The sequence below is a fragment of the Rhinopithecus bieti genome, unplaced genomic scaffold (genome assembly GCF_001698545.2).
Source record: "Rhinopithecus bieti isolate Rb0 unplaced genomic scaffold, ASM169854v2 scaffold_15143, whole genome shotgun sequence".
NCBI classification, from domain to species: domain Eukaryota; kingdom Metazoa; phylum Chordata; class Mammalia; order Primates; family Cercopithecidae; genus Rhinopithecus; species Rhinopithecus bieti.
Genome location: NW_016808091.1, coordinates 87094 through 111082, shown reverse-complemented (window position 1 = coordinate 111082; position 23989 = coordinate 87094).

Sequence of the window (23989 nt, the reverse complement as noted above, 5' to 3'; positions counted from 1 at the left end):
TCTTTCTACCTATGGAAGCTGGTCTCTAAAGATGGCTCCCTAATGAACCATGTTTCCCAATATTCACATCCTCATTTAATCCACAATAGGCATGACATTAGGTAAAAAGTACAACTCTTCTGAAGCCACCATGATGTGAGGAAGCCCAAGCTACCCACGCAAAGAGGTCATCTGTAGAGAGAGATTCCCAACCAGTCAACTTGTCCCAGCCATCTCAGTCTGGGCACTGGGCATGAGAGAGAAAATGCTGTCTTGAGTGTCCAGCCTAGGTGAGATTTCAGATGACTCTAGTCCTAGGTGACATCTGACTGCTTAGCCCGGTAAACCCTCAGAACTGTGAAAGAGCATGATAACTTATTCTGAGTGTCTAAGTTTGGGGATAGTTTATCACACAGAAAGAATTAACTGAAACATTAACTCAAGAAGCCACATGAGGCCACCCTCTCTGCAGACACCGGGACCACTTCACTGGATCGGAGTAAGAGGGGAGTGTCACCCCTGCCCGCAGCCCCTACTGGCTTTATTAGTTCTGCCAGATGTGGATACCAAGGGTACCAGCCTCTCCCCACTTACTCTTGCCCGTGGAAGTCAGAGAGGTTCCAAACAACTCTTCTGGGCAGGGAGCCCTGGAGCCTCCTGGGGTTGTCTGCTGCTGACTGCTAGTTTCTCTAGCAGCACCCAGTGATATGGCCAATGCCCAGGGCTCTGCCATTTGTCTCCTGGCTAAGTCTCCCTTTCTCCACACCGGAGCTCTGAAATTTCCTGCTGCCGCCCATCCCAGGCATGGTAAGGCTTCCCCGAGGGAAACTGGGAAAGATCTAAGAAGGGCAGGGGCTCAAGAAACCCAGGCCAGCAGACCCCCAGGTCATACTGGAACCCACCATGTGCAGTGGCTCGCCCTGGTGTTGATTTAGGGCTCTGTGTATTTTATATTTTATGACTGGTGGCTCAGGGCAGAAGCTGCAAGTAGTGTTTATGCTGGCAACAGGGGGCAGCACTTCCTGGGCTTCCTTCCAAGGGAGGGAAATCATGTGTCAGGGGTTTAATTGTTCTGTATAGTGTCAGTTTTCTCCTCCTCCTCCTCCTCCTCCTCCTCCTCCTCCTTCTCCTCTTCCTCCTCCTCCTCCTCCTCTTATATCAGGGTTGAAACAGAGCTTGATCCTTGGGGTGAAATTCCATTCTTACCCCCATGCCCAGCCCTTTTGTAAGACACACAAGCTCACTCCATAGATGAAGCACTTTAACCCCATCATGGGCACTGTGCAGTTTTTCATGTAAGTGACCAGTGTGCTCCCTGAGTTTGAGGGCCAGGGCTCCATAACAGTACTAGGATGTGACAGTTAGACAGGGGTCAGCCACGGACATTGCTGGTGTTTGGGCCCACAGTTTCCAGACTGGCTGGCACATTCAGGGGACTCCAGCCAGTGTTACTGATGGTCCGTACCTGTGTTGAGTGTAATACTAGCCAAGACCACCCCCAGATGGTTCAGAGTTGGAGGAGGTAGGGTAGGAGCTTGGGCAGGGAATGGTAAGTACAGTTTATTAATGAAACCTGTTTTAAAATATCCACTCACTCATTAAATACAACACACACACACACACACACACACTCCTGAATGACTTGAGTACATTTAGGCAAAACAGGATTACTTTTCATGTTTCAAAAGCTGAAGATTGGGGCAGTTGTGGTTCCACACATAACCGCAGCCTCCAGGCTTGCCTTGGGTTAGGGATCTGACGAGCAGCTCACCCTTGACCTGTGCTCCCCTTGGACCAGTGGCCTGAAAAGGAGCCACCCAGTGACAGCCAGCAAGGAAGCCATGGGGCCAGTTGGAATTGGCCTCCTTATCTGCCCCCAGGCCATTCCCAGAGCCCACTCTGCACCTCCCAGAAAGGTTTTGCTTTCTCCAACTCCTTTGCTTGCTCCCTAGTCCTGGCTCCAATTTCACTCTAAGAATGGAAGAACAGAGTCACATGGGAGTGAGGCTGTTTAACTGGACATTCAGCAAACAGCAAGAGATCCAGGTCAGAACCCAGGAGGAGATCTGTTGCCCAGAGGCATGAAGAGGGCTTGGGGATGCTGGCAAAGCCTGGGACAGGAGCACATTAATACATGGAAGGTGTCACCTGCGAGGATGGGTGGACTTGAGCTGGGACAAATGGCAGAAGACTTGTGTCATGTGAGCAAAGTCACTTGACTGCTTCACACCTGTCTCTTCGCCTTTAACACAGTAGGTAAAGAATATTCTGCTTCTCACTAACCTCTTGCTTAGTTGCTGACAAATCATGTAGATGTGAAAAATGTTTTGTGAAGTGCATTTGGGAAATAGCTTCACAATTATCACTGCTGCCAACAGCAATACCAGATAGGGACTGAAGAAAACCCTCATCCCTGCCTTCCACACTCTACCTGGAAAGTCCAGCAAGAGACAGATGCCAGGCGCCGCCCTCTTGTCCTTGCCCTGCCCCCACCGGAAAGGCACAACTAACTCCTCACGTCAAGAGGTCTCAGCCTCGCCCCCTTAAAAAATGGGCTTACCTCATTAACTTCCTGGCTACTACAGTGCGGTGGAAGTAATATTCTAGGACGTCTGAGGCTGGGTTGAAAGAAGCCTTATAGCTTCCACCTGGGCCTCTTGCCAGCTCACCCTTGGGATGTTCTCTGAGCCTCTTGCTTCCATACTGTGGGAAGCCCAAGCCACACCGAGAGACCACAGATAGGTGTTAACATGCCAGCTGAGTGTCCAGCCAAAGGCCAGCATCAGCAGGCAGCTGTGTCCTGCCTAGCAGAGCCCTCACATGCTGTAGCCCAGGCACCCTATGACTGCAACTGTATGAGGACTCTCAACACAAACCACCCAGCTGAGCCCAGTCAACACAAAACATAACCAGGAGAAATAATCATAAGTTGTTTCTTCAAGCCACTAAGTTTTGAAGTGGAATGTTTAACTGAAACAGCTCTTCATAGACCTACAGGCACCTGAAACCCCTGGTTCTCCTGCCTGAGACCCTACACTCTGAACATCTTCATCTTCTTCCTAGTGTGGCCTTCTCTCCTCCCGTCCCTTGGTATCATCATTCCCTGCTTTCTGCTGTTCACACAAATAAGCCCAGGGTCATTCTCAATTTGAGGTTCTTCCTACAGGTTCCCTACAGGGACAAAGAAGAGACAACAGAGTGACAAACACAGGAAAGTGACTTCAGGTGGGCCCTGCACATACCATTCTTAGACTGAGGTGGTGACTTCCTCTTTAGAGGACACCAGGAGAAGTGCCTGAAGACTTGCAAACCAAACTCTGAGCTCTATCTCGTCTTCACCCCCCAAATCCTTGCCCCAGAGGCATATACTTGGGCAGTGTGGGTGAGATCCCTGTGAAGCTCTGTCAGGAGGTCAGGAGCTTTCTAGCCTCCCACGTCCTTCCTCCAGCCAGGGGACCATAGTGCTTGTCCCCTCTGCCACATCTTCTCAGCTTTGACCTTCATTACCCTGTCCCAGGCCAATGGACAAAGTGATGCCATTCAGAGGAAGGGCTCTGCCAATGAGCTTTCTGGCTCCAAGAACCACAGGTCCCAGGGCTTATCGGCCACGTTTCAGTGTGAGCATGCCTGTCAAACATCCCAGGCACAGGCGGCATTGGGCTGAAAGGTGAGCTGCTTGCTTAAGGGAGGTGGGTGGTCTCCAGCAGGACTTTCAGATTAACCTAAGCCCTCACTCTGAAAATACCAAGGTGGGGAGCTTGGGACACCAATCAAGATAAGAACAAGCCAGGCGTGAGGTCCCCTTTGATTCAGGATCCTCTAGGGCAAGGAGGAGGGAAGGGGAAGGAGGGTAGAATTCTTTCTGGCTCCAGCCAGAGACCAGAGAGGCAGGGTTTCTTGGGGCAAGAAAGAAACAGAGGTCTCCTGCAACCCCTGCATAACATTTCTCAGGAGAATGTTTTGGAAGTCCCTGCATTGTCCCACAGGGCCTCAAGTCTCCCATTTCTGGGAGCCACAGAAAAGTTTGGCCTTAATGCTGGACTCTCAGCTGGGAAAGCTCAAAGCCTGCTTTCCCCGACTTCCCACAAGACTCTAGCCTCTGCACACAGGGCTCCTTTCTTCTGAGAAACAAAATTTTGGTCTTCTGTGGGTCCCCCAGAAAAAGCCACAAAGTGCTTTACTTCTAGAAAAGCACTTTGCGGCTTTTCCTGGGGTGAAAGGTCTCACTAGAAGTCTCTGACACACAGGAAAACTTACATATTGGGACTTTAGGGGCTTCAAAATATAACATACCTCTTAGGCATCCATTAGGAGGGACAAACAGGAGCCCTACTTATGGGTGGCAAGATGCCACCTTCATTCTGGCAAAGCTGATTGGAGAATGCGGCATTAGATGTGCAGCTATAGAGACCTGCCGGGTAAACATATCTCCTCCTCCAATCCCACATGGCCAAGAGTGTTCTCTGCAGGGCAAGGGATCCCGACATGGGACAGAAATCTGAGCACAGCCTGGTAATTTGGTTCTGAGCCACATGGGGCTCAGGATTCCTCAACCACAGGATTACAGTGAGATTTGGGGCACACAGAGGCCTCAGGGGTTACTGGGGGGATTCCTTTTCTATAGAGACATGGAGTCAGGAGGAAGGAGGGTCTCCCTACCAGAAAGCAAAGAACAAGTCCAGGAAAACCAGACGATTTCAGGGAACTCAGCTTGCTAGGTTTTCAATGTCTTCTCACACCTTCAGGAGTGACAAGATGCAGGAGTGGAAGGACCATGACCCTGGGGACCCCAGGTGGGGCAAATGGCTTCCTAAAACCCCAGCTTTTGCATCTGTAATGAGCAGTGACAGCTCCCACCTCATGAGAATGCCATGCGGTAGTGAAGCTGAGTAACCAGCTATTCCAGTTTGAGTGTCCCAGAAAACTCCTCCATTGTGGACAAACTGAGAAGCTGACTCTCCCACTGGAGGCACCAGGTACAAAGTAGGTGCTCAGGAATTATTTCCCTCCCTCTTGACTCACACTTCTCTTCTGAGAGTGAAAGTTGGAGTATTCTTCAAGCAAGAAGCTGAGACAGCCCTTCACTTTTCCTGGGGAGGGGAAGAGAGCAGGGCCTTTGGACTTAGAGAACCCTCTGGAGCCTGGAATAGATGGACTTGCATTTCAGAGGAAACGTCCCATGGCATCGCCCCAGGATCAGTCAAAAGGAATCAGCCTCTGGCACACAGCTAAGCGCGTGTCTCTGAGAAAATGTCTGGGTTCCTTTGGAAGGTGCCAGGGAGCAGCGAGGGAGCATGGGCATGGGACTCTGATTAACCACATCGCCCTCCCAGCCACTGGCCCTACATGCCCCAAGCCCACCTCTCTGCCACTTGCAGCCAAGTGCAGCACCAGAACCCACACCCACCCTCTGTGTGGCCACAGCCACAGGTGTCCATGAAGCCAGAAAGTCTTTGGAAAATGGGAACCTTTGGGAAGTACGCAGTCGTTGCCTAGAAGTCCAATGGCTGTTTTGACAGTCATCTCCCCGATAGATAAATTCCCCCACTGAGCGACTGACTTTTGGTGGAGTTAACCACCTGTGTTCCATGAAAGGAGAGTAGGCCTGTCCCTTTCCAGAAATGCAGAAACCTCAGGAGTCGAGATCTTGGCTTCCGTGGAGGAGAAGCCTCAGGGGCAGCTGAGGGAGGGCCATTACCATGTGCAGTTGAGAAGGTCTGGAAGCCCCGCCACACATGCCGAGCCCTGCCATGGAAATCTTGAGTGTCCCTGAACACCTACAACCTGTGGGGCTTCTTTGTGTCTGTGAGAATATTATAAGCTATTGAGGCTCTCTTTTGCTGCCAGAAGTTCAGGGTGAACTCCAGGGCTCAACTGTAACATCTATGTTGGTCTTTGCAGTGGATGGATATGTGTCTTATTTATCTAGCCTTGCTTCTCCACTTTACTTACTGTTTTCCTCGGTCTGGTTTGTTATTTTCGTGGCGTCACAATGGACATGTCATTGTTAGAAGATGGTGGGGAGTAGAAGAAAGCCATACTTTCTCATCTCTGAAATGCTCAATTATGGTGGGTGTTGCTTGTGTCAGAACAAGCTTTTTGCTCTAAGTCCTGCACTGGAGAAACCCAGTTCTACCAGCATCCAGGGTACTGGGAGCATCAAACCTCAACCCCAGGAGACAAAGCGAAAGTTAGTAAACAGCAGTCCAGACTTTGGAGCTAAAAACATCAGGATTCCAGTGAGATTTGGGGCAAATCAAAATGGTCTATTGTCTTCTCTACCTTAGCTTTCCCCACCTGTAAAATGAGTATAATATTACCTCCCGCACCATCACAGGGGCTGAGATGAGCCACATACACTGTGTGATGTGGCCCCAGTAATAACTCCCATGACTTCCCCAGCCCCTTGCACATGGGGCTCAGACATTGCACTAAAGGGCTTACCTATAATTGCTATACAGGATGCTCATATACAGCCCTGGGAGACACAGGGGCCAGTAATGCAGCTGGAAAGTCTGCGTCTGAATTTGAACCCAGGCCCTGCCTCCTTTCAAGCCCATGTTCTAGATTGTTACATCCCACTTCTCCCTGCGGGCCATGTTCTACTAAGCCTGTGCTGCTTCTCCCACTTGAGGGTGGCCTGAGTTTCTGGTTCCACAGCAAGCAAATGGGACCTGCCCTGCCTCTCCCTCCTCAGTCCCACAGAGCTCAGCAGGGTGGCAGGTTGGGTTGATTCTCTGATCAGGGCAAAAAGTGGAAGGGAATAGGGAGAGTGGCAAACTTAGCCCAGGCCAAACCAGGGATTCTGTGCAGGAGTTGAAAACGTGGGTTTCCTAGCCACTCTGCTCTAGCAACTCCTAGAAAGGAGGCCCTACTGGGCCCCAGAGAAGAAACTTAAAATCAGAAGGGGTCTCCTAGCATGTCACACCCAGCTTTCTGCCTCCAGGAAAGCCACAGCCAAGGGCAGGCAAGTCACTTAGGCCTCTGTTGACTTACAGGCCCCCAGGAAGTGGGTTGCACCATCTTGTGCAAGCCAGTCTCAGCCTCTCGTCACTGGTAATGCAGCAAAGTGACAAAGTGGCCCTTCTTCCTAGCACAGTCATCCTCCTCCCTAGAGTCTCCAGGGAGCCAGGGAGCCAGGGAACCTGCAGGCCTTGGCCAGCCAAGCCCCAGTGTGCTCCAGACAGGGCACTGCCTGGCCACCCAGGAGGCTCTCGTATGTAGTAGACACTTCTGGTATGAGGCCCAGCATCTGCTTCACAGCTGGTTTATGGCTTCTGATCAGGCTCAATAAAAACCCAGACGGCATCTCACCAGTGTGGCACCTGAAGGAGGACCGCGCTTCTCGGGACCCTCGGAAGGTTGTTCTGACATTGGCCACAGGCAGGGACAGACAAGAGCAGAGGGGCTCACTCAGCCCTGGGCCTCACCCAGAGACCCCTGACCAGAAATTTGGAAATCCCTGCCCCACAGACTAACCCTTGCCTTTGACACTTGAATTCCGGTCCAGTTTTCTTCCTCGGCTTCTCATTATAGCAATAGTTTATGATTCTGCACTGTAGCCCTGTAATGCCTACAGCATACCTTCATGTCCTCCCCACCACTCTGTGAAAAATGCATTAGCATTCCAGATTAACAAAGGAGAAAACTGAAACAGGTCAGCAGGACTCCAGCCTGCCTTGTGCTTCAGGACAAGGGCAGGTCTGTAAGACCACCACGTGGAGACCACCATGGGCTTCTGGTCCAGGCAAAAAGGCGAGGTTCCCTCCTGACCCCACCCCATGCATGAAGATGAGGTGGGGAAGTTTCCAGAATAATGCGGATGTGTCATGCAAGGGCCAGCTGACATGCCTGAAGCTGGGGGGCTGGGCCTGCCCCTCCTACACATGGGGTACTAGTTCTTCGGGGGAGCTTCAGCTGCCACTCATTTTCTCATCCAAATGAGAATGGTCTGGATTAATGCCTGGCCCAAGTGACTAACCACTTAGACTCAGACCCGGGATGGATATGTTTCTCCATCTCTTTGAGTGTTGAGTCCAAACCCTGGCCACCCAACCCATTCACCTCTGGGTGGCCTTAGAACTCCCTGACTGCTGAGCCTGTTTTCTCCTGGAAAGTGGAGAACACAGAGGTGCCGTGAGACAGGGGTGTGAAAACACCCCAGGTGTTCTGGGCACAAATTCACATGGCAGGTGCCTGTCCCTGTGCCCTCTGGGCAGGGATGGTTGGCAGTAGGGAGAGGCTCAGCAGCTGGAGCACAGGATGAGCCAGTACTGCAGTGGGCCTGGGCTGCCTCTGACCTAGAGCCCTGGCCTCCTCCACTCACAGTCATGTCCCAGGGTGCCCACCAGCCCCAGCCTCCTGGGGAAAAACATGCTGATGAGGCTTCTGAGCACAGTGCAGACCTGCTGAGGCACAACCAACCAGCAGCACTGCGGAGCTGGTGCTTTGGCAGGAGGGAGGCCTGGCTGCAGCCTAGACAGCGCAGATGTCATTGGAAACAGATGCCCAGACTACAGTGTCTCTTCCCATTCCCACCAGGCTCCCTGTACCTTTTCAAGAATCCCCTAGGACAGTGTAAGCCTGATGGGACATGAATGATTCTTGGAGATGGCCCTGCAGCTTGAGGACCCCCACACCCACTCCACCACAGCCTGACCCACTATGCGGGGTCTTCCTCCCATTGCCAGGCTGTGTGACACCCAAGCACATTCCTTAACTGCTCTGTGTCTCAGTCCTCCTCATAAATGGAGATAATAATACATCAACATCATGAGGATGAAGCTGTGTGGATGAAGCGAAGGGATTAACGTGGAGTGTTCAGAACAGCTCCTCCCGCACCGGGTAAACCAGCACCCAACCCTGAGTGATGAGTGATGGTGCTGTCTCCCTTGCCATCAGCCTGACTTGCACCCCATCTTCATTGATGAGCCTGTGCTCTGTGCCAGGCAGTGCCAGGCGAGGGGATAACTGGGCTCAGCCCCTCCTAGCTGTGAGAAGACCTGCAGTACTGGCCATGTTCTGCTGTGGGTGCCTCAAGGTGGGGCCAAGGCACAAGTGAGGGTACATGAGCTGGGAGTTGAAGGCTGAGGCAGCTTCTGCAAGGCTGAATTTGTCTTAAAGCTTCACCACCTCCTAGGATTTTGCCCTTCCAAAAAGTGAAGCTATACAGTTGCAAAGGGAGGCCTCCCAAATGGTGGCATTTTAGGTTTTGGAGGACAGGGAGGGAGAGGCCCTGGGGTCAAGACTTCCTCCTGGGCCCACTTACACTGTACCCTTCAGGGACTCGGATCCATGTGGAGATGACCCTGGGGCTGAGACTCTGGGACAGAACCTCCTAGGTTTCCCCCAAACTCTCACATCCTGCCTGTGTTTGGGGAGGGAGCTGGGCTGAGGCCCAGAACTCATCCACCCTGACTCTTCCCAAGTCCAGTCCCCAGGCCTAGCAGGCCCACAGAGGGATGTCAAGTGTCCCCCACTACCCGCTGCCCACAACTGCCCCTCCATGCACATGCACACACCCATGCACACACTATCCCATGCTTTTCTACCTCAAATGCACCTTCAGGGATATAACATTGAGCAGGTATCCCTGAGAATCCTGCACCTGTGGTGTCAACTAGAGCATGCCTCAGGCAGACTAGGTGGTAAAGGAGGCTCTAGATCACCCAACCTCCTCACTCCCTCTCCAGAAGGTAGGCATATGGTCCCCATTGAGGATGCAGCTCTCTGTGTTCTGGCCTAGCCATCACCTTCCTACTTTGAAGACTAACCTGGCCGCTGGGCTTGGTGACAGCTGCATGCCAGGTGCTGAAGCTGCATTGGCCCCAGCCCTGCCAGGCTGCCCCAGTTGGGTTCTATGGGCAGCAGAGGGTAAGACAGAGTTAAGAGTGCAAATGGTGTCCTGGGAGTACCACGCAGGAAGGAAAGGCGGGGAGTGGAACTGGGCAGGGAGTGGCCAGGCTGGGATGCAGCTGAGATAAGGTCTCTGCCAGACCCAGAGAGCTCTGCAGCAGGGATTTGCCATTAGGAGAGGCCCTGCTGGACAGGAACAGCTATGCCCTTGTACCACCACTCTGCTCAGTCAGTGACTGGGGGCTGCCCCAGGAGGAGTGGCATTGGCTAGGAAGCACCCAGAGGTTAGCCCTCATCCAACCACACCTCGCATCTGGGCAGCAGAAAGTACTTTCTTACAGGGTCCTAGGCAGTGAGTCTCTGTGCCTGCCATGTGGGTCTTACAGGAAAGGCAAGATGCAGTTACAATGATAGTGCCTCATACCCAGGGGCTGGTGCCCCAGGGCCCTATGGAGATGTGGGACACACCTGCCCTGGAAGGTCAGGGATAGGGCTTAGCAGTGGATGAGAGGCACTTCCTGGCCAGGGATCTGCACAGGAAGGGTCAGGAGATGGTGGCCAGTCATGGCAACACTCTGGACTGTGGCTGCAGGACTGAAGTCCAGACCCTGGCCCTTTCACAGACACTACCAGGAGCTTTCTTGTTCTGTCATTTCTCTTCTGTCTGAAACCATAAGAGCCTGGTGCCGTCCCAAGTTCACTTCCTCTCTATCCCCATCATCTCTGTTTGGAACGTGGAACCAGAACACACTAGCCCCACAGAGGGTCTCTTGTTTCTTGAAACATCCCTGGCCTTTTCTGCCCAGCCCAGGGGTGCTCATTATGGAGGCAGGGATGGCGACGGGGCGAGTTACCAACTAAACCCAAACCACCCTGGTCATGCACAGCAGGAGGAGCTGTTGTTTTTGGACTCAGGAGCTAGCTCAAAAGCCAGGGGTTATTTTGGTCATATGCAGCTGTCTCAGGCCCACGTACTCCAGTTCTGCAGGCCCAGTTCAGCGAGCCAAGGGTTCGAGCTTCGGCCTGAGGGGCAGAGGAAGGCAGGGCTGGGAGGACAGGCCTCCCTGGGCCTATGCAGTGCCCTGGATGGCACTGCCCTTGGCTGCTTTAGGAAGGAGGGACCTGAGGGGGTACACCCAGCCCCTCAGAGAAAATCCTCATCTCCTTCTCCCAGAGTGGTGTTGGGCCCAGGCCTGACCCCAGACTGAGGGTGGGAATAGTTCAGTCCTGAGATCCACCTGTGACAGGCACCACCTGGTTGCTTTGCTGCTACTGCTTCTCTCCCCTCTACTCTAATTCGATTCCCTTGGTAGCCCACAAAGTTGGAACAAGAGTTATTTTCAAATAAGAATCTCTTGTTTACCAAGTAGAAGCTTCCATTCCATTAGAAAAAAATATAGGGCTCCTTCCATCAAATTTCCACTAGAAACCTGGCCTCTATTTTGAAACAAAAGCATCTTAAGAAACTGGGTTCCCTGACTCTCTCCCGGCTCTGCCCCATCTCAGCAGGCTGACACAGGCTCCCAGCAGCCCCTCACACACTGCTGTATGGACATTACTCCTGGGGGCTTGTCAACGTGTGCATTTGGTTCAGGAGCTTGGGGGGCTGAGACCCTGCAGATCTAACAAGCTCTCAGCTAACAAGCCAAGATCTACCAAGCTCTCGGTTAGATCAACAAGCTCTCGGGCAATTGCCTACGATGCTGCTTCACAGGCTGCACCGTCACAGGAACCTCCCCAGAACTGCTGTGCAAAGGGTCAACTGCCCAGACCCCCAGAGGCCAATGTCTTCATGGTGCTCCTGGTGGAGCCACCAGCTGCTCCCAGCCTGGCTACCACACAGAGAGTACGGCAGGTAGCACATGCTGGAAAGGGTCACCCACCTCCAGGCTTCACCAGACCACAGGAGACTCTAGGTTGGCAAGGTGGGCCAGGGAGAGGAGAGGATGAGCAATGACAGGGCCAGAGAAAACGCAACATCTAAGCTACCAGCAGAGAAAAGGTGCCTGCAAAGGAAAAGGAGAAGAAGCATGCTGGAAAATGTAGGGAGCACCTGCAAGGGACGTGTCGCTGTGGAAACCAAGGAGGAAGTGGTTCACACTCCAGTGTTGCAGAGAATCCATGAGAGCTTAATGCTGGGAGATGCTCCTTGGGTTGAGTTCAGCCACAAGGGACTCGATCACTGGGCTGCAGTGGCTCATTGGCAGAATGGGGCAGAAGCCAGTGAGCAAAGTAAGGGGCTGGGCATGAGGGAATGGGGGCAAACTTGGGCTCATTTTTGTTTGTTTGTTTGTTTGTTTTTAAGAAGGAAGAGTAAGGCAGGAACCAGCAACAAAAAGGGGTAAAGAGGATGACAGGAGCAAAAGTGTGCCACCAAAGCCCCAGCAAGCAGTCCTTAAGGGCAAGGGAACAGGGAGCTGTCTTGAGGTTGACAGATGGGTGGAAGAGAGAGTGTCCGCTGCTCCCACCATGGCTTCAGGCTGGAGGCAAGACAATGCTGAGAGTGAAAGAGGAGCGTGAGTTCTGATAGTTCTGCTTCTAGGCACACACCAGTGGTCTGATGTTCTTCAGCAGCACTGAACAGGCCAGATATCAGTGCTGAGAAAGGGGTGGATGGACTAATTCATGGCTGGGGTATTGCTGAGGCCTAAAGCAAAGGAAAGTAAAGCAAGAGAGACCTGCGGGAGAGTGGCTGCAGTGGTGATCTACAGAGTCTAAGCAAGAGAGGAGCAGATGAAGGCAGTGGGGAGCCAAGAGGTGGGGAGAAAGCAGAGAGAGTGATGGTCTGGGAGATTCAAAGCTGTGTGCCCCAAGTAACAGATTGAGACGGTTAGAAGGGAGGAAGTTCTTCAGTAACAACTAACACTTTTTTCTGGATGATGGCAAAAGTGGGTAGCAGAGAAGGAAGCACAATCATTAGAAGTGATCAAGCAAGAGATCGTTGAAGGGACTTAAGTCCCAGAGGTCAGAGCAATCACTCCCAAGGGTGGCCACCTAGGATAATGACTATTTAAGAACTGAGCTCAGTGGAGCTCATGATCCTCTTCCTGGGATGTGAACCCATTTAAAAAATCACATTCTAACTTCAGCACTCTCCTGTATTGATGCCAGCCATGTGGTGGTGACATCTGAGACTAGTCCTCCACTAATAGGGAGAGACCCAGAGCTGGTCGCCACAGCCAGATACAAGGCACTATGGCCTCCGGAAGATGCTCCCGGGTGGCAGCTTCACATTCCCAGGGCAGAAGCTGTCTCCGAGGGCTGGTCTTTTCTGCCCCAATGACCGAGCAATGAGGCAAATGCTGCCAGCACACCCAGGGTGAATGTGAGCTGAGACGTCATGCAGGGCTTCAGAGCAAAACAGAAAATGCCACACAGGTGAGTACAGCCCCCATGAAGGGAGGGATTCCTGTACTTTTGTCTGCCGAAGATTCTGATAATTTATGTCTCAAATTCACCATCAGTGGCACCATTAGGTCCCATTCAACTACACAAGTGTTACACACATTATTTTATAACTTCGTAACAATGCTGAACATGAAAAATGTGAACCAGTTTACATGTATCTCTATGTGGACACCTTTGTTTATCTAACTAGCAAAAGACATCGGTTTATTGATTTATCCTTTCTCTAAACATGCCCATTATAGTAGGACAACTCGATATCCACAAGCAAAGAGTTCATTTGTACTCCTACCTCATGCCGTATTCAAAAATCATCTGAAAATATGTCAACACCTAAATATAAGAGTTAAAACTACTAAACTCTTAGAAGAAAATATGAGAATATATAACAATCATAGTTTTGGCAAAGGATTCTTAGATATGACACCAAATAAATGAGCGACAAAAGAAAAATTAGATAAATTGGACTTGATCAAAACTTAAAACATCTGCGCATTGAAGGACATTATCAAGGATAGGAATAGGCAAGCTATGGAATGGGAGCAAATACTTGCAAATAATATATATGATAGAGGCCTAGCATCCATAATTTATAAAGAATTCTTTTAACTTAATAATAAAAAATTAAAAATAGGCAAATTTCTGAATAGACATTCTCCAAGGAAGCTATATAAATGGCCAATAAGCAAATGAAAAGGTGATTGATATTGTCAGTCACTGGGGAAATGCAACTTAAAGCTATGAGATACTGCTTCATACTCACCAGGATGGCTTAAGTTGAAGAGACCAATAATAACAAGTGTTGGTGAAAAAGTGAAGAAGTTGAAGCCCACATATGCTGCTGGGGGAAATGTAAAACTGTGCAGCCATTTTGGAGAACAGTTTGTCAGTACCTCAAAAAGTTAAAAGTAGAGTTACCATATGATATTGCAATTCCACTCCTAGGCATATATCTAAGAGAAATAAGAACATCCATCCACACAAAACCTTGTATATAAATGTTTATAGCACTATTATTCATGAATAACAACCTAAAAATCCATCAAAGGATGAAAGCATGCACAATTTGGCTAATCCATAAGATGGAATCCTATTCAGCTATAAAAAAGGAAAAATCTAGAAAAGGTTCATGGGTGGACCAAGAAAACGAAGTGCTAAGTGCTATTATGCTAAGTGCTGTAAGATGACAGACACAAAAAGTCACATGTTGTGTTTATTTTTATGTGATATATCTAGAATAAGTAGAACCACAGGGATGGGAAGCAGATTAGAGGTTACCAGGGCATGACAGGAAGTGGGATAGGGAATGATTACTTAGTTAATACAGGGGTTTTTGTAAGGTGAGGAAGAAGTTTTGAAACTAGACAGCTGGGGGTAGCACAGTGTTGAGAACACATTAAATATTATCACTGAAATATGCTCTTCAAAACAGTTGATTATATGTTACGTGAATTTCATCTTAATTTTTAAAACAGAATTTTTAGGTTATGCTTAAAAGAGGAAGCAGGAACTTTTAAGTTAATTACAGTATCACAGTTATCTCCAACGCTCAGGATCCCTAAAATTGGGTGGCTGCAAACTAATGCATGGTGTCTATGCCAACTGGAAAATTCCAGATCCCTCAAAGGTATTTACTGAATACGATAACTAAATAAAGTGAGTGGTGGGGGGACCCACAGGGGAGAGAGTGGGCAATCATAAGAGGCAAATCTCCTCTAGCTTAAGTTTAGTGATTCCTTGGAGGGCATGTAACACCAGAGAGCAAAGACTCATGGCCTTTCCTATGAACTTGCGAAGGCACCCAGGGGTACCTGAGCTCTCAGAGACTTTGACTGCTGGGTAGAGGGACACTGGGTACTCAGGAATTTGTTATGGCTCCAGCTCAGGGAAGGGTGGTAGATGGCAGATGGCCAGCGGTCTTCTGCCACCCCACCTAGGAACATACATATCTGGGCACACCCCTGCCCTCTGTGGCATCTGGGACAGGGAAGATGTCATCGCTTATGCTTGTTCTGCATAGCTGCTGTTCAGCAGCTTTCATCCTGCTGGCCGAGGCCCATGCCCTCTCTCTCTCAGCACCTCCTGGCCCAGGTCTGCAGAGGTCACTGCACAGTGGACAGGACTCGCCCTTTCCAGGTTCTCTCCATGCCTTCAGCATCAATGCCTCCAAGGAGGAAAGCATGATCACACAGCAGCCCAGAACAGCCAAGCAGAGGCCATGGGCAGCGTGGAGAGGGGCTGCATGGGGATGGACAACAGGAGAGGGGGAAAGGGGCATCACAGCTTGTGCCCCGACCTGGTCAATTCCCAGCTGAAGGCAGGAGACTCTGGCTGCAAGCAAAGAAGTTCAAGGCAGGCTCTGGTCATTTCTCCAGGGCAAAGGGGTGAGTGAAGCCTCAACTCTGTGCCCCAGCAGGCTCTACCCAGCCTAGAGGTAACCCCATTCAGCTCTGACGGGGCCATAGCCCCAGGGTTTAGAGGAGAGCACCAAGGACAAGATAGCAAGGAGGCTCAGAGAGTGGAAGGGGCTGGGACTGACATCTTATGTTTCCTTAAATTGAGCCCTTTTTGTCTCCTTGCCCGAATAAAACATATTCTCCTCATTAATGTTCAGTTCACTAAAGATGAAGCCCCTTAGAAGCTCCAGCTCAGGGAGGGGTGGCAGGTGGTGCCCAAAATTCTAAAGCCCTCAGCCTTTAGAGCCAAAAGTTTCTGTAAGATCTCGTCTCATTCTTCATATGGGGAAAATGAGGCACAAAAGGAAGAAATGAGCTGACAACAAAAATAAGATCAGAACTTTGCGTTTGGTCAACTAGGCCACTTCATATTTATTGACACACGTGTCATGGCCTCAAAGTCAGGAGAAACAAACGACGCTGGTTGGAAGGAGCGAGGTGTCAGGATGGTGGATGAGGCAGAAGCAATGTCAGGAGAATGCCTAAACTCCTACAAAAGGACATGATCCCCATGTGCGTGCCCCCATGCCCCTCCCCACCACCTGTAATGACAGGGCTTGGGGTAGGAACTGGAGCAGTGCATGAAGAGGGACTCAGCACACCGAGTGCAGGCTCTTGGTCTGTGCATTGCCACAGGCATTGGTGTGATGAGCTGCTGGACTCACGTAGGCCTCTGAATCCAACTCCTCGTCACCTGGGAAGAGGCAAGCCAGCAGTGTAGGGCTGGCTTGAAAAAAGCCCTACACTTGTAGGGAGGCATAAAAAGGGTGACATCAAAGGCTGTGCTGAGCCACTGTCGCCAACCAGCCTCACACTGCTGGTTATCCCAGAGGCTTGGAGCAGGGCTAGAGGGATGAAGCGGGCCTGGACTGCATCCTTAGGGAGACAGAAGCTGTCGTCGATATGGTCGTTCCCTTGTCCCCTCCCTCCTGCTCCTACAGCAAGCGTACCAGAGCTGACTCCTCTCCATATTGCAGCATGGAGGTGTGGAACCACCCCACAGACACCCTGCACCTCCCAGGTCTGGGCAGAGAGCAGCCAGCTGGCCACCGAGGTGTTTTTCCATGCGGCTGGGGGCCCACTGCGGCTGCTCTGGCCGGGTGGTGACTCACAGCTGGCAGGACTCTGGCCCAGCGATATTTTGAGATCCGGCTCCATGATGGACTGATGTGACAGCTTTGTTCTCTCGGGCCCTTTTGATGTGTGAATCCCCCTTTGTGGTTTGCTAGGGATGCTCAGACCCTGCTGTTTCTGGGCTCCAACGACCGCTCGCTCAGCTGGGCAGGCGGGACTGGCTACAGCGGGGGTGGCAGACAGCGAGTGGGAGCAACAGGGCTCAGTGAGGACTGAGCCGCCACCGGCCTGGGCAGCTAGAGCTGCACTTCCAGGCTGTGTTGGACTGACTGGGTGGTCGTGGAAGAATGATAAGTGCCTGCTCAGAGCCAGCTATGCATGGCCAGATCACAAACCACAGGGCTGCACAAGGGCTGCCCTGCTGGGCCTGGGCCTCAGCCCAGAGCTCTCTAGAGCATCTGGGGAGATGTGGGGGTGGACCTGGAGGCTTCTGGAGACTTGCAAGGCAGCCAGCCCTTGGGAAAGAGCACTTGGGGCCTGGGACGGCCGAGCTAGCTGGAAGACTCAGAGCCGGTCAGACGGGGTCTGTGGGACCTCATTTGCGGCACCTGCATTGAAGGCAGGCAGGGATACAGCAGAGAAAGCGCTTCAGAGCTAGAGACAACTAACTGGGTTCAAATCCCAGCTCTGCTCTGGCCAGGGCTGGGGCCGTGGGCAGCTTATTTGACTTCTAATTCCTCACTGGGAAAATAGAATCATGACACCCATCTCTCCAAGCTTTGAAAGGTTTCATGTGAGCATTAACACACAGAGATGTGCTCAGAATTCCATCTGTGCAGAAAATGTGGTCCTCTATCCCTCTCTAACACTCACACACACACACACACACACACACCAATCCTCCAGCTGTCTGCCTCCTCTGTGGTCTCTGGGGTAGGAATGACTTGTTCTCAGTTTTTTTCTCGCCAGGTATCCCTCCATGCTCAGTTCCATGGATTCTTCCCAAGATTGATGTGTTCTCAGATAAAGGTGAGCCAGTTTCCAGCCACCTGCCTGAGGGCAGCTGAATTCACACAGACACACACACACAGACATACAGACACACACATATGCACACACACTGCTGACTCCCAACAGTAGCTCAGCAAATATAACAGGGCCTTTTTTGGTTGCTGAAAATTTCATGGTCACAGATGTTCCTTCCAGTTAAACAGTGAGCTGCTACTGAGCAAAGCTTCATACAAAGTAGGGAAAATGCAGACCTCAAACCGAGTTTTGCTAAATGAAAGAAGGAGGAGATGGAAACTAAGGAGCTTTGCAGATCCAGCAAGATGTGATGTGCCCCAGGGTTCCAGGGTCTCAGCCCCAAGGCCTCCACCACCCAGAGGAGACAGCACTAGAGTCTGTCCTTATGATGCAAGATCTGGGTTGGAAGAGGCCTTATGTGTCACCCTTCCCTAGCATCATGTGATGCAGGACATCCCCAGCAGCAGCTAGAGACATTTGCCTCAGGACCCAACCAGGGATGCAAACGCACTCCCCTTTGGGCAGCTCTCGGTGCCAGCAAGGCCTCTGACTGGTGAAAATCTATAGAAACTGAACCCTATTCCACTGCCTGGGCCATGCAATACAGATCTGCTTCCTGTTCCTCAAGACAAGATGAGGGCCCTTTACAGATTGCATGAGTCTTCTCATTCCCAGAATAAACCACGAACCATCAGTCCACTTTTCCTGGCAGGAAAGAGTCCCAAGAGTCCCATTCTCTTCTGCAGTAAAGGACAATGCATCACTTTACAACAGGATAAGATGGCTCTGGGGAGCCTATGGGGAGCCCATGCTGAAAACCCTCCCCCAGGCTACCCCACCTCAGCAGCCGGGGTGCTCTCTCTGGTCCTGCCAAGGGCTGGGGGCTGGCCTGGTGTCTGGGAGCGTTGTCTTCACTGCCCAATCATGGCAGCTTTGATCCCATGACTCTCAGCTTTTCCATCAGAATTCAGAGGGCAATAATAGTAACTGCTTGCTTATAAAGTGCTTGGAGCTCAGAGTAGAAAAGGTGTCAGACAAGTATAAAATGTTACTACTGGCACAGGCCAGAGGATGGAATGGAAAATCCCAGCAGAAAGTGGGAGCTCAGAGGAAGCCATTTGTCAGCTCCTCTGAACAAATGGATACAGGAAAAGGGGCCTTCCTCTGGCAGCCAGGCACAGCCCAAGTCAGCCGGAGGAGCTGGGAGGAGATGCAGGTGAACATGAAGTGTCCTGCCTTCTGACATCAACTACTGATTTAGCAGCCATGCCTTCTGCCTCAAGACCAGCTGTCCATTGCACACCTTAGGCGGTGCTGCCAGCAGATGAGCTCAGGTACCCAGAGCTCCAACCATCCAGATCAGCCCACAGAAGCCTCCTGGAGAAGAGGACTACAGGAACTAAACCACTGCAGCAGCCATCTGGAAGAACCAGCCCAGTTCTCAAACAGGGGTGCACCAGGCAGAAGAACCAGTCAGCATGTGGCTGTGAAGACTGGGAAGGGTAGATGGAAGAGGCACTGAGCACCTAGATGATGCAATGAACTAAGGAAAACTTTTAAAACACTCTAATTGCTGTTCTCAGAAATTCAGGAAACGTGTACATTCATAAAGGAATCTCTGGCAATATATCTTCTTAGACATTATAAGTGTGACCCACAATTTCCTGTCCTCAAAGTGATCATCAGTAAATGAACTGAAAGATAAAGTCAAGGAAATCTGTCAGAACGTAGGGTAGGAAGACAAGGAGAAAGAACTTCAGATTAAAGTGACTCATATATCTTGTTAGGATTAATGAAAAAATAAAACCATGTAACATTTTAAAACATGAAGAATAATGAGAAAATTGGAAACACTGAGACAGAAAACATCATCGCCTACTAATAAGTAAGACTGGCATCTCATTAATGAAACTTACTGTGACTACGTTGTTGAAATTCCAAAACCTAGAATTTGACAGTCTCACAATCACAGTGAGAGGTTTTAGCACTTACTGTAACTGCATCAGATCTATCTGGCTCAACTTTTATGAAACCAAGTTGTGAGCTGTTTTCAGGTTACCATGGGCCCCCAGACTGAAGGTGATGTAATCTCAGCATGCTCAGGTGAACCAAGTGGACAGCCGTAGGAGGAACCTCAGGGCTGGGACTGAGGAACTGGGACTGAACTGAGAAGCAGACACCACCTGGCAGGACCCAGGATCCAATCAGAGGAAGCTCTGGTATCACCCTATGGGAGGATCCAGTCAGATCATGCCTCCTGGCATCACCTCATTGCAAAATCCAATCAGATCACACCACATTACGCTATGCTTATGAAGCCTGACCCAAACCTCTGCTCGAGGAGATAGGTTTGAGCATTTACTGTTGCCTTCTTGCCCATTAACTAGCAATAAAGTTTTTCTTTTCTCAAAAGTTGGTGCCATGGCATTGGCCTCTATGTGAATTGGGCACCAAGCACGTTGATTGCTTGGTAACAATACCGTGTTCCTAGATGGGAGGACTTAATGTTATTAGGATACCAATTACCCCAAAATGAACACAAATATTAGATTTTTCTCCTTGACTCTTGACAGTGAAAACTTTTGTATGAACAATTAAAGACTCCCACTGAGGATGTTGAATCTGAAACCCGTACTGCAAAGAATCAAGGGATAGTTTAGAATTCACTCTAGTTATGGTGATGGTGGTGATGGTGGAGCAAGTGGTGGAGGTGATGGTGGGATGGCAGCACCCAGCACCCAGAGTCTGGTGGAGACAATAGCAGCAGAATCAGAACAGCCTCTTGGCAGCAAGAGTCCAGGGCAATGTCTCTAGTGACACCATTTGGCTTGTTTTTGGCTCTCTGGCATCACTCTATCCTGGCCTTTTGTCCGAGGGTTGTTTCTAAACACTGCAATCTCTTACTAAGACATCCATTATCCTTCTAATAAGTCTCTTTGCTGCCTATGTTTAATAAAGTGGGTTTCTATTGCTTACAACCAAGAACTCTGGCACAATGAGTTTTCCAATCTTGAGTAAAGGAAGTACTTTGTAAGCAAGGCAGGAAACCAGAAATATTGTTTTAAAAGTAAAAGACTGACTAATTTAACCACAGAACTTGAAACAACTCAATAGGAAAAGTGAAAGGGCCAAGTTCTTAAGGGTCACGGCACAGGAGAAAGAGGAAGGCTGATAAACATAGAATAAGATGCTCATTCTCACAAATCTTCAGATGGAAAAAATTAAATACCATTTTTCCCTTTAGGTTAGCACAAAAATACATAAATGATACATAATATCCAAGGTGTGACTGGGTGGGAAAATGGGGTCTCTTACAAAGCATTGGACAATGCAAAGAGGTGACTTTTCAGCTGAATTGAAGGTTATTATCTCCCAGCATTCGAGGTGAGAGTCTTCTCTACTCAAAAATGTTATTTCTCAGTATTTATCCTAATAGAAATACTTGCACAAAAGCATGAAGATATTAATAGCTGACTTATTTATAGCGGTCCCAAAGTGTAGGCAATCTAAATAGTATCAACAGGAGATAATATTTACTTCCAAAATAACCAAAACATGGAACAAAACAGAATATGGAAAACTGAGGAAGAAGTAAAAACTGTTTAATGGAACTATATTAACTGATCTAAAAGGCTCCTTGGTTTATCCTTAGTTTAGTTTATTCTTTTTTNAGCTTTGTTCAGGCATGAGTTAAAGTGCTGTTGGCTGTGAGCTCAATGTTAATAAATCAAGAATATATATTAAATAAGATGTTTTTAAATAGAAACACACATAAAAGAAAGTTATGTATGCTGACTGGTTGATGAAAATGTCGTCATCAGAGGCTTACAGAAACATAACCCTGTATTTCCCTAGCAGAAATAATCCAATATTCAAGAATTCAGTGTGTATAGTTACTTTATAGAGTTGTGAATAATGAAAATAAATTGCAATCTGAAATATATTTTTTTTTGAGTTAGGGTCTCACTCTGTCACCCAGGCTGGAGTGCAGTGCCATGATCTTGACTCACTATAAACTCTGCCTCCTGGGCTCAAGTGATCCTCTCACCTCAGCCTCCCTAGTAGCTGGGACCACAGGCATGTCCACCCAGTCAAGCTAATTTTTGTAGAGATGGGCTCTTGCTATGTTGCCCAGGCTGGTCTCAAACTCCTGGGCTCAAACAATCCTCCCACCTTGGCCTCCCAAAATTCTGGGATTACAGGTATGCACCATCTTGCCCAGCCGGTTTATTTTTTAGTGAAAATGTGATTGCAAAGCACTGTATATGGTATGATTCAGTTTCTCCTTTACATTTGTTTTAATTGCAAGGAGGGTACGTTCAAGTTGGACTTTATACACCTCTGTAACAAGCAATATTGTAAAGCCAGCATGTTTTGCTTTTCCAATTTCTAAGCAAAACTAAAAGTAAAAAGGAATTGGAATCCCCAGGATATACCTTTCGTAGTAAATTGGTAGTGATGCTTCTTGTTTGTCCTGAATCCTTGTGAACCTGTTGGGAGTCCTAGCTAGTCTGGGTGCAGGCTGGACCTTGGACTGTGCCCTATGCCTTCCTGCTAGGGAAGTTGAAGGAGAACAGGAGGAGACACGAAACATGCCTGGTTTCATCCCATGGCTTCAGGAAAGTCCCTCCAGAGCCTAGATCAAGTTAATAGGAGAAACACTGCAAAGAGTAATATAGCTACCTATATTACCGACATATGAAAAGGTATTTATTTGACCCAGTAAGTACAATCTACCATGCCTGTGGCACATCCTGAAGGAATATTACTGGGGGACTGACTACCTGATAGCTCTTTGATTTATGGAGCCAAAGTCAATGAAAGGCAGAGCTAATACAACTGCTTTTCAGCTCCACTTTCCATTCCATTTCATAGAGAAGGTGAAAAGATATGCTTGCCTATAATTGGGTGAAACTCAGAAACCTCCAATTGGACATTTGCATGTCTGTGTCAGTGGGCATTTCTGTCATCCAAAAGGGGACTTCCATCTGAGGTGGCTCTTGAGGCAGGAGCGTAGCTCTGTCAGGAGGAGGCCTGAGCTAAATACACATTGTCCATGCTGGGAGCTTTCTGGGCAGGGCTCGGGGAATGGGTGGAGCTGTCTTGTCCAGGAGCCGAATTTCTGAAATGTGATGCACAGCTCTTCTTCCCAGTGGGTCGGCCTGCCTTTCAGAACCTACAGCAGAATGTACTTCCAAGAAACAAGTGGTTTCCCGAGGGACTAATCTGCCTGCCCCCCACTTGAGTGCTGACACCAAGGCTGAAGGCAAATCCTTGCTGGAAGACTGAGATGTAGTGGACTTGGGTGTGAGATAGATTTGGTTCAAACCGCAATTTTGAGTAACTTTGAGATCGTCACTTCCCTGAGCCTTGTTTTCTTCCTCTATAAAATGGGCACATTTATCCTCTTCATGGAGCTGTTCTATAGATTCAGTGAAATAATGGATTTGTCTCCCATGGCTGTTGTAAGAGAGCACCACAAACTGGGTGGCTTAGACAACAGATGTTTATTGTCTCACAGTTGTGGGGGCTGGAAGTTTGAGATTAAGGTGCTGGTAAGTTTTGTTCCTCCTGAGGGTTGTGAGAGAGAAATGCCAAGATTTTCTCTGAGTTTCTCATGGTTGATTTCCATGTTTATTATTCCTAGGCTTGTAGAAGCTTCACCTGGATCTCTGCCTTTATTGTCACATGTTATTTACCTTCTATGTTTGTCTGTGTCCAAATTTCCCCTTTTTATAAGGACTCTAGTCATGTTGGATTAGCAGCCTACCCTAATGACCTGTAATGACCCTATTTCCAAATAAGGCCCTGTTGTGAGGTAGTGAGGGTTAGGACTTCAACATATGAGTGAGGGGAGGCACAATTTAACCCAGAGCAAGTGGCAAGTGTAAAGTCACTGACATAACATAGCTCCTGAGTGAATAGTAGCTCTCTTTGTCCACAAAGTCCCCTCTTTCCAGCATCTGGGTGGAAAGAGGCAATGAAAGTGGAAGAGGGAAGCCACATATGTCTCAGTGGGTTCTTTAGGTTGGGAGTCACCCACCCCACACAGCTTCTGCCCAGTCTCTCCCACTCCATGAGCCCATCCATCAGTTCCTTTGGCCAGTAGGCGTTGCATTTCCCCGGAGCCCCAGGAGCTCCTGTCTACTGTCGTTTGCTGATAAACCAATGCTTGCTGATGCGTGTCCTGATTT